The sequence below is a fragment of the Malus domestica genome, chromosome 12 (genome assembly GCF_042453785.1).
Source record: "Malus domestica chromosome 12, GDT2T_hap1".
Classification (NCBI taxonomy): Eukaryota; Viridiplantae; Streptophyta; class Magnoliopsida; order Rosales; family Rosaceae; genus Malus; species Malus domestica.
The window spans coordinates 24,652,212-24,664,089 of record NC_091672.1 but is presented as its reverse complement, the minus strand read 5'-3'; positions in this window follow the sequence as shown (position 1 = coordinate 24,664,089).

Sequence of the window (11,878 nt, the reverse complement as noted above, 5' to 3'; positions counted from 1 at the left end):
CTTTTGTTTTTAAAGAACTAACTTTCCACAGGCTTATTCTTGAACTGGGCTTGAAGGTTTTCTGGTTTCCTCCAAAGTATAAGGCCGACTCAAGAATTTGAGGGTCAAAACAAGTCTATCAAATCAAGAGTGCATTCGACCTTAATGATATGGGATACTTTTGCTGTTGACAAAGTAATAGATGAATCGGCATGTGTTCTGTTGCGCTTATCTCCACATGCTTCCTTGTATCCTTTTCACTTGCCTTATCTGTTCCTCAGGCAGATATGGTATCTTTTATGAAAGCATAAGATGTTGAACATGAGTACTCGAGAGCAATGCCAGGTAAGTAATCAGGCAAAGGGTTCTAGGCAGTCAGTTCCTGACTGGAAGCTTGATTCCAAGTGCTGACTGATTGCTCTTTTTCTCCCTGTCTTGCAGGTAAGAACAAGGGCAAAGGAAAAGATAAGGAAAAAACATGATATGGAATACTCTTGCTTTTGACCCTGATGATATGAGATACTCTTGCTCTGGTGTGGCTTGTTTGTAGAGGTATTATCGGGGGAAAGGAAGTTGAGTATTTCAAGAGGCTTCGTTGGGAATGCCTTCTCAGATATGATGAATGGTTGAGCATTTTTGAAGGTATGCCTGTCCGTGAAAAGTGGAGGTAGACATATATAGGAGTTTCCCTAACAACAAGTAGTAATGTTATTCTTTTACCCTTCTTGTCATATCAATGTAATGGGAGCTGCAAGCTTCACGTGTTTTAACTTTGTCAGAGCACTTTGAAAAAGTGGTCTGTGGTATCTGAAAAGCTGATGTTGCGTGTGAAAATTACAGACAAATTTTATCCAAGGAGATCTGGCTCTCGAAGTTCGGAGAGCGGTGCCTCTTCGATTTTCGAACAAGCAATCCTGTTAGGGATCTAGCTCTCTAGATTCAGAGAGTGTTGCCTCTTCGATTTTTGAACAAGAAATCCTATTGGGGATCTAGCTCTCGAGATTTAGAGAGTGGTGCATCTTCGATTTTTGAGAAAATAATCCTAGTAGGAGTCTGGCTCTCGAGATTCTGATAGTGGTGCCTCTTCGATTTTTGAGAAAGCGATCCTGGTGGGAGTCTGGCTCTCGAGATTTGGATAGTGGTGCGATTTTTGAAAAAGTAATCCTTGTGGGAGTCTGGCTCTCGAGATTCGGATAACGGTGCCTCTTCAATTTTTGAAAAAGCAATTCTGGTGGGAGTCTGGCTCTCGAGATTTGGGGAGCAGTGCCTCTTCGATTTTTGAGAAAGTAATCATGTTGGGAGTGTTTTCTCGATGTGAGTAAATGTTAGGCATTTTTGCCAGTCTGTTTTGCCACGGAGCACGGAGGTTGACACACATATGAACTTTCCAGTTATCAAGCAGTGGTGCTGTTCCTTTACCCTTGTGGGTAATGGTAGGGTTGCTGGACCTTCAAAATTTATGTGTCTGAACTTTGTCAGAGATCTTTGGCAAAGTTATCTATGGTACCCGATGAGCTGATGTTGCGTGTGTGGATTGTCGACATATTTTACTCAGGAAAATCTGCTTCTCGAAATTCGGAGAGTGGTGCATCTTCAATTTTTGAACAAACGGCCCTGCTGCCCTTTCTTTTATAGGGGCACCAATTGTGTGCAAAAAGTACGTTCAGAGAGTTATTACTTGTAGGAATGTTCCCCTTATTTTCGTACTTCAGAGATTTATTGGACCTCATTTCTCCTTCATTATTTCTGAAAATGTCTGGCCCATCTGACCGTCGTTTTAACTTGAACTTTGGTGAAGAGGCAGCCATGCCTCCTCAAGACAACATATGGTGCCCATCATTCTTATCCCCCTACTAATCATCTTACCGTTGAGGACTCTGTGATGAAGAATGATATAGCCGTTGCAGTGGTGGCCAGGAACCTTCTCACTCCTAAAGATAACAGACTACTTTCCAAACGGTCTGATAAGTTGGCTATTAAGGATTCTCTGGCTTTCAGTGTTCAATGTGCAGATTCTGTGTCTAATATGGCCCAATGCCTATTTGCTCGAACCCACCAAGTCGGCTGAAGTGATAAGTCTCAACAGAAGATTAAAGAGCTCAAGCATGAGAATAAACAGTTGCACATGCTCGTACATGATTATGCTACAAACATGAAGATGAAGCTTGACCAGCTGCAGGAATCTGATGGTCAGATTTTACTAGATCATCAGAGGTTTGTAGGTTTGTTCCAAAGGCAATTATTGTCTTCGTCTTCTGAAGCTGTACCGCGTAATGAAGCTCCAAATGATCAACTTCGGTGCCTCCTCCTTATGGGGTTATGCCCAGTACTAAGGCTCCGAATGATCACCCTCTGGTGCTTACTCTTTCTGGGGCTCTGCCGACTGCTGAGACTTCTCCTAAGCAACCTTTGTGAAGGCTTCCTCTTGGTTGTTTATTTTGATTCATGTATATGTACATATTTGTAACTTATCGGAGATATCAATAAATAAGCTTTGCTTCATTTCAACGTATTGTGTTAAATATACCAAAGTCTTCTTCACTAAGTTCTTCGAATTTTTCTTTTGTTGAAGCTTGTATGTTGAAGCTTTGTGAGTGAAGCATGTATGTTGAGGTAATGCTCCCTTAATTTCCCTAGTGAGGAAAACTTCTCGGTTGGAGACTTGAAAAATCCAAGTCATTGAATGGTCGTGAGACTTCTGAGTATCAAGATGCAGTAGCATACGGTAGGAGTCACCTAAGTCTCCAGTCGAGGGAGTTGACGAATGAGGTGTCTTGCTAGTAGCCAAATTACCAAAGTAACAAAACTTCACCATTTTCCTTTCTAAAGTGGTAGCCCAAAACTCCTCATTCATATATATATTTGTTATGAAAGTTGTTAGGCCAAAAGAAGAAGAGGCCTAGGCAATTTTTTTTTTCAATTTTTTTAATTGAAAAAAACTAGAAATTTGTTGAATTTCCCAATTTCCCTATTTTTTTTTTTTTTGAATTTTTGAATTTCCGAATTTCTGAAAAAATATATATATATATATTTTAAGCTTTGTAGGTGAAGCTTTGAGATTGAAGTTTTGTTGGGTACCATGAATTGATTTTGCTTCACACTATCTTGATCTAGAGTGTGTGAAGCTTTTGTAGGTGAAGCTTTTATAGGTGAAGCTTTGTAGGTGAAGCTTTGGAGTTGAAGCTTTTGTAGGTGAAGCTTTGGAGTTGAAGCTTTTGTGGGTGAAGCCTTGTTGGATACCATGAATTAATTGTGCTTCACACTATCTTGATCAAGATACTGTGAAGCTTTTGAAAATTTGTAGTTGCCCCCCATTTGTTGAAGCTTTTGTTGGTGAAGCTTTTGTGGTGAAGCTTTGTAGGTGAAGTTTTGTAGGGTACCATGAATTGATTTTGCTTCACACTATCTTGATCAAGATAGTGTGAAGCTTTTGAGAATTTGTAGTTGTCCTCCATTGATGAAGCTTTGTTGAATTTCCCAATTTCTTTTTTTTTTTGGGAAAATTATAAATTTGAAAATGTGGGAGAGACAACATACACAAATTTTTCTTCCATATTGTTGAGCAAGAGATTGTGATGCAAGCCACATCTTGTAGTAGTCGAAGGTTTGGATGAACCATATAAATTGAATTTGTTTCGAACGGTCTTGATCAATAGTGTGTAAAGCTTTCTATGAGTTGTAGTTGCCCACCATTGATGAAGCTTTTGTTGGCACCATAAATTGGTTTTGCTTCACACTGTCTTGATCAAGAGTGTGTGAAGTTTTTAAGAATTGTGGTTGAACTCCTTTGATGAAGCTCTTGTTGGCACCATAAATTGGTTTTGCTTTACATTGTCTTAATCAAGAGTGTGTGAAACTTTTGAGAATTGTTGTTGCCCTCCATTGATGAAGCTCTTGTTGGCACCATAAATTAGTTTTGCTTTACACTGTCTTGGTCAAGAGTGTGTGAAGCTTTCTACGAGTTGTAGTGTTTGCATTGTTACAGAAGAGAAATGTCTGAAGCAGATGCAAGAGGGCTGAATAACTTGATCTTCATATGCCATGCACTGAAGTTGTTGTTGGCTTGCAATAAGACTTTGTTGGTGACTATAACTCTTGTTGGGCATAAGTGCTCCCCTAGTTGAGTTCTCAAGTTTGAGGGTTTTTTATTTTTTGTGAATGCTAGGAGTTCACATGTACAAGTTGTACCACTCGTCTTCTGGTAGGTGGAATGAATGATGAGTTGCTTTCATCATTTGGTTGGTGGTACGAATGTGAGTTCCTTCACCACCTTTCATCACATTTCATCACCTAGTTGGTGGCATGAAGATGAGTTCCTTCTTCACCTGGTTGGTAGCATGAATGGCAAGTTGTCAAATGATATTAGAGTATGGGTTGTACATTTCATCACCTGGTTGGTGGCATGGAGATGAGTTTCTTCTTCACCTGGTTAGTGGCATGAGTGGCAAGTTGCCAAATGATATTAGAGTACGAGTTGTACATTTCATCACCTGGTTGGTGACATGAAAATGAGTTCTTTCTTCACATTTCATAACCTGGTTGGTGAGAATAAGGGCAAGGTGTCAAATGATACGAGTTGTACATTTCATCACCTGATTGGTGGCATGAAGAAGGGTACGAGTTGTACATATTGTTTGTACCATACTTGACCAATCCTGAAACTACCAAGCATCGGTCAACATTATACCGTCAAGGACCCAGAAGAGTTTCCCCCCAACCAAGAGGCCAATCACAGCGCAATACATGTCGACATCATAAGCCAATCATAACACGACACGTGTCAATGTCAGAACAAAGCTATAAATTCTATTCTATAAAATGAGATCATTCTCCCACAATATTTCCTAATGTCATTTGTACTAAATCATTCACTTGTACTCACTAAATGAGAGCTTGAACCTATGTACTTGTGTAAACCCTTCACAATTAATGAGAACCCCTCTACTCCGTGGACGTAGCTAATTTGGGTGAACCACGTACATCTTGTGTTTGCTTCCCAATCTCTATCCATTTACATACTTATCCACACTAGTGGCCGGAGCAATCTAGCGAAGGTCACAAACTTAACATTTCTGTTGTACCAAAGTCCTCACTGATTTTATGCACCAACACATTTCATCACCTGGTTGGTGGCATGAAGATGAGTTCCTTTTTCACATGGTTGGTGGCATGAGTGGCAAGTTACCAAATTATATTAGAGTACGGGTTGTACATTTCATCACCTGGTTGGTGGCATGAAGGAGAGTACAGGTTGTACATTTCATCACCTGGTTGGTGGCATGAAGATGAGTTCCTTTTTCACATTTCATCACCTGGTTGGTGAGAATAAGGGCAAGGTGTCAAGGCACATTGTAGCAAGTGTCGAATGACACAAAGTATATTGAACCCTTTCGAAGCACAATTGGCGTATGTATAAATGTGTTGGAATGTATGATTGAACGAATATATTGTGAAGCTGTTCGTTTATTTGTATAGTCTTGTTAACATATACTTAGACTTTGTTTTATGTTGGAAGCATTCATGTTGAAGCTTGAATCCGAGTGTTTCATTGCTAGGAAAGTAAGAGGATTAAGACCGAGTTGTCTAAATCACCTCTTTATTAAATTCATGCCAAATAGTCTTCGTTACATAGGATGTCGAACGGCTTAAGTTTAACACTTGTACAATGTGAGTTTACTTGTAATAGGACTTCAAGTGATCAACGTTCCATGGATGGCCAAGGGTCTTGCCATCGGAGCTTCTAAGCTTGTAGGAGCCAGGGTGACTGATGTCAACAACTTCAAACGGTCCATCCCAGTTTGGACTAAGTGTTCCTTCACTCGGGACTCTGTCACAGAGTAATCTTTTCTTCAATACCAGTCTTTCACTTTGAAAGAACGAGGTTTACCCTTGAGTCATACTAGTTGGAGATGCGCTGCTTGTAAGCGACATTCCTTAAGTGAGCCTGGTTTCTGTGTTCCTCGACTAGATCTAAGTTAAGGGTAAGTTGTTTGTCATTTTCGCTTTGCACGTAGTTCTGGACTAGGAACGCTGCTTGCTCAAGATCAACTGGGACAACTGCCTCTATACCAAAAGTAAGTGAGAATGGGGTTTCTCCTGTTGATGTCCGATACGAAGTGCGGTATAACCAAAGAACTTGGGGTACAAATTCTGGCCAACAACCTTTAGCCTTGTCCAAGCTGGTTTTCAAAGTTCGTTTGATTTTTTTTTTATGGCTTCGACTTGTCCATTAGACTGGGGATGAGCTAGGGAGGCAAAACATAAGTTAATGTTGAACTTAGAGCAGAACATCCTGAACTTATTGTTGTCGAACTGTCTCCCGTTGTCAGTGACTATAGCATTGGGAATGCCGAATCTGCAAAGGATGTTCTTCCATACGAAGTCTTCTATTTTTGCTTCAGTAATAGTTGCCAAGGGTTCTACTTCAACCCACTTTGTGAAGTAGTCAACTACAACGATTGCATAGCGGACCTTACCCTTCCTTGCAGGCATTGGGCCGATCAAATCAAGTCCACATTGGGCGAAGGGCCAAGGGTTGATCATAGGAGTGAGCGGCTCGGGAGGGGAGTGAGGAATAGTTGCGTAGCATTGACACTTATCACATGAGCGAGATATTCTGATGGCATCTTGGTGGAGTGTTGGTCAGTAATACCCTTGGCGAAAAGCCTTATGTGCTAGGGATCGAGATACAGCATGATCTTCGCAGACTCCTTCATGTATTTCTCGAATGACAATTTCCGCCTCCGCTGGCGTAAGGCATCTTAGGTATGGTAGGTTAAAATCCCGTTTGTAGAGTTGGTCATTAATGATCAAGTAACGGGTATCCTTGTATCGAATCTGCTTAGCTTGGAATTTAACGTTTGGGAGGGTACCATGCGTAAGGAATTTATAAATCGGGGTAATCCAACTATCCCCCTGTTGTAAGTTGTACGCTTCCACAGCCATGGTGCTTGGTGCTGCCAACAATTCGACTTGAATTTTTCTCCCAATTCTGTCTTCCACTGCTGAGGCGAAGCGAGCCAAAGCATTTACATGACTGTTTGCCGCTCGAGGAATTTGGGTGATATGGTAGTGGAAGTGCTTGAGCAACAATTGTGTTTGTGCCAGATATGATGCCATGGAGTTATCCTTAGCAGCAAAGTTGTTGGTGACTTAGTTAACCACCAATTGGGAGTCACTGAAGATATCAATTCGTTTAACTCCAAGGTGTTTGGCCAAACATAAGCCTGCTAGAAGGGCTTCATATTCGGCCTTATTATTGGATGTCTTGAACTTGAAACGAAGAACATACTTCATTGCCACTTTGTCAGAAGGTCATAAGGACTAGTCCTGCTCCACACCTTGTTGGTGAGACGAGCTATCAACATATAGACTCCATGTTGGGGCTGTTGGTTCTATTTTCTGAGCTTTCGAGGGTAATGAAACCACTTCTTTAGGCGTAGAAACAATGTCAACAGGATATGTGAAGTCGGTGATGAAGTCTGTCACTGCTTGGCCTGTCTCAGCTGGCTTTGGTTGGTAGGAGATGTCAAACTTACCTAATGCTATCGCCCATTTGATCATTCTCCCCGAAGTGTCAAGACTTTAGAGTATCTGTCAAAGAGGATGATTGGTAAGCACGATGATGAAGTGTGCTTAGAAGTAAGGGCGAAGTTTTCGAGCAGACATGAAAATGCTAAAGCCAATTTCTCAATGTTGGAGTATCGTGTCTCCGCATCTTGTAAGGCCTTGCTAGCGGAGTAGACATGCCGTTTGACATTACCATTCTTTTGAATGAGAACGGAACTTATTGCTGAAGCCGATACCGATAGATAGATAATGAGGGTGTCACCAACCTCAGGTTTGGATAGCAGAAGGGTTTTACTCATATAGTCTTTGGGGTTCTTGAATGCCTCGGCACATTCATCAGTCCATGTAATGTACTTCTTACTTCCCTTAAGTGCTTTGAAGAAAAAAACACATATGTATGTGGCCTTATAGATAAACCTAGTTAAGGCTGCCACCTTACCAGTAAGGCTCTGGATGTCTTTTGAAGTTACCGGTTCCTTCATGTCAAGGATTGCTTTGATCTTCTCGGGATTAGCCTCAATGCCTCGTTGGCTTATCATGAAGCTTAAGAATTTTCCAGAGCTTATGCCGAAAGCACATTTATTGGGGTTCAACCTCATTCGATACCTCTTCAGAATGGTGAAAGTTTCATATAGGTTAGTGATGTGTTGGTCAGCATGTTTGCTTTTGACTAGCATATCATCAACGTAAACTTCTATGCTCTTCCTAATCTGTTCAGCGAACATTGAATTGACTAGTCTCTGATAAGTCACTCCTGCATTCTTTAGGCCGAAAGGCATGACTTTATAGCAATATAGTATCCTATCAGTAGTGAAGGTTGTGTGTTCTTGGTCCGGAGGGTTCTTGAGGATTTGGTTGTATCCTGAGTAAGCATTCATGAAGCTCAGAAGTTCACACCCCTACCATAGAGTCTATAAGTCTGTCAATGAGAGGAAGAGGAAAGCTAACCTGCGGGCATCATTTGTTTAGGTCGGTGTAGTCGACACACATTCTCCACAAGACCTTTTAGAGCATTAGACTTTCTTTGGTCGGATTTTTCTTAACAAGGACCACATTTGCTACCCATGTTGGGTAATTGACTTCGCGGACGAAGCCTATGCCTTTGAGTTTTTCAACTTCTACCTTCATTGTTTCGTATCGTTCAGCGTCATAAGATCTTTGCTTCTATCTCACTGGCTTGGTCTTGGGGTCAATATTCAAATGATGACATATGATATCAGAAGAGATGTCTGGCGTGTCCTCGTATAACCAGGCGAAGACCTCAATGTTCTCTTGCAAAAAAAGAGATCAATGTCAACCAAATGGGTGGTGACAAAGGGGTGCCAATCTTCACCATGCGATCTGAATAATCTTTTGAGATAGAAACCTTCTCCAACTCTTCAGCGGGTTGTGCTTACTAGGTGAAAGAGTTGTCTCGAGGATCGTCGGGTTGACTGTTGCCACCATGAAGATCCAAGTTAGCTTCGTCTGGGCTGGTCTTTATGACTTGGTCATGTATAGAAAGGGTTTCCTTGGGCACAGGCAGGTGTTGTTGCTTGACCGAAGTGTTGTAACATGATTGTGCACTAAGTTGATCTCTTCTGATGTAACCATTGCCATAGGCGGTTGAAAATTTCATCAACATATGTATGGATACCATGACTTTGAGATCATTGATGCATGTGCATCCGAAGATGACATTGTATGTCGTTGGGCAATCAACCACCAGGAATACCATGGCCTTGAGATCCTTCCACTCTTTCTGTAAGTAGCTCGCTCCTCAACAGGAATACCCATGTCAAGGGCAAATGACCCTCTGTGTTGGGAGGCACCCAGTTGATGGTTGACTTCCATAGGGGTGATAAGCTCGTGTGTTTTAATATATCTAGCCTCATGGAGCATCTCGAAGACCTTCTCATATTGCTCTTGGAGGATTTCATTCTTCATTGCTATCTTGTTGTTCTGAGCCTCCAGCTCATCGACTTTAGCTTGAAGAGCAAACTTCTTTTGTTCCTTCTTTCGTTGCTTTGCACCAGGTGCAAAAGGAGTGTCATTCTGTGTGTTGTGGCTTCCTTTGCTCCCCATATTGGAAAGGGATGCCTGGTCAAAAAAGAGTGTACGAAATGTGGAAACCAACTTAACAAAGCTGAATAGAGTGGGAATAAGTGTCGTCAAAGGTGTGTCACAGACGGTGCCAAATGTTGATGCATAAAATCAGTGAGGACTTTGGTACAACAGAAAGTGTTAAGTTTATGACATTCACTAGATTACTCTGGTCACTAGTATGGATAAGTATGTAAATGGATATGGACAGGGAAGCAAACACAAGATGTACGTGGTTCACCCAAATTGGCTACGTCCACGGAGTAAAGGAGTTCTTTAATTGTGAAGGGTTTACCCAAGTACATAGGTTCAAGCTCTCCTTTAGTGAGTACTAGTGAATGATTTAGTACAAATGACATTATGAAATATTGTAGGAGAATGATCTCCTTTTATAGAAGAGAGTTTCTAGCTTTGTTCTGACATTGACACGTGTCGTGTTGTGATTGGCTTCTGATGTTGACACATGTCGCACTATGATTGGCTTCTGATGTCGACACGTGTCGTGCTGTGATTGGCCTCCTGGTTTGAGGGAAACTCTTCTGGGTCTTTGACGGTATAATGTTGACCAGTGCTCAGTAGTTTCGAGATTGGTCAAGTATGATACAAACAGCATGAAACATGAATGTTAATGTAACGGTGTTTCAAATCAATCATGTAATATTATGTGAGAACTTAAAAATAAAACACTTGACGTCGTGTCATAGGTTCAAAATGTCAAAGTAGCTTCCAAAGAATGCAAATAAGTCCTCTAAATCAGGGAAGCTTTAACATGAAATAGCTAAGGGTTTTCTTATTACATCTTGAACCCCCTTTGTTGTATTGTTTATTTTACTGTAAAAGCTCTGCCATGTTTATGGATTCCGAAGAAACGCTAGCACATACCTATTTTTAGATCACAAATTCAAATACGAAACAATTCCAACTCATGATGATGTCGAGTTCAATACACATTTATTATGGTTGGGTTGGCTCATTGTTTGAATTAGCTAAAATTTTCAATCATTTAGTGTTAGTATATCGTGGTATAGAAAATAAAAATTAAAAAGTGTTTGACAACGCTGTTATTGTCTTCAAATCAATCAGCTTCTACTTTTACATGACTTTATTTGATTTTGATACACCAGATGGTTTTATCCATAACCTTAAGTGGATTGATTGGGATGTAGATTTTTGTGATGTTAACCAGATAGTAAGTAGCATACATACATGACTCGTTCCGAAACGCTTTTAAAATGATTGAAAGTACTAAAGAAAATATTTTTGGATTTCAAAAGCAAGCACCAATTATATACTTCTTTCAGGAAACACTTTAAGTGTTTTTTTTTTCCAAGATTTACTTATATTTTTATTAAGGATTTGTTCTAAAAATGTTTTCACCAAAAACCTTTTTAGCTTTTTTTTTGGGGGAAAATCTCGACGGTTCAAAGGAAATTTTATTCTTTTAGCTATTTTAAAAACACTTTCAAACAAGCTCGATCATACTAAATCTTTCGGATGGAATGGATGCTCTTTGTTGCTGGTACGAGCCATCTCCATTGTGGAGGAGTTAGTGATATATATTTGGCATTATAATAAATTTTGGTATTGGAACAAAAAAAAAAAAAAAAAAAGGTTCTGGTACCAATTTAGAACAAAGAATTATGTCATTACGTCATACCCGCAATCTCCAAATTGAAGAGAAAGCCTTCTTATCTAATACAAAGAAAATGGATGTTCAAAGAAAAATTATTTCATTAAAAGTAAAAGAAGGGTATTCCTAAAAGATTAGTAAATTATTTTGGGGTTTCATTAAAACAAGGACGTCCAAAGAAAGAATTTGGATGTAAATAGAACCGCTTATTTTTATTTCGTATTTTTGATATTTTATAAAGTATGTAGAATTTTATTATTTTGGAGTTAGGGTTTGTGACACTAAATAAGAAAAACTTTTAGCATGTACTGTTGACAATCTTTCATATTATGGTGTGACAGATGATGATACGTAGTATGTACTACTATAAAGTATAGAGTCTTGTAGGCAAGAAATTTCAACGGTGCTTTCGAACATTCCAATGTGTGTTATTCACACAATTGAATCCTCGTGGCCGGCTGCCTTGTGTTGCCTACGCGTAGTAATTGACTTCGATATAATTAGAAATGGGAGACTGGTGGAGGAGAGGAGTGCTGCAACCATCTTCAACGACCGAGATAGTCTTCCCTCTTTGGGTCAACAAACGCACTCTGATCTTTAATATAAGGGCTGATTCCT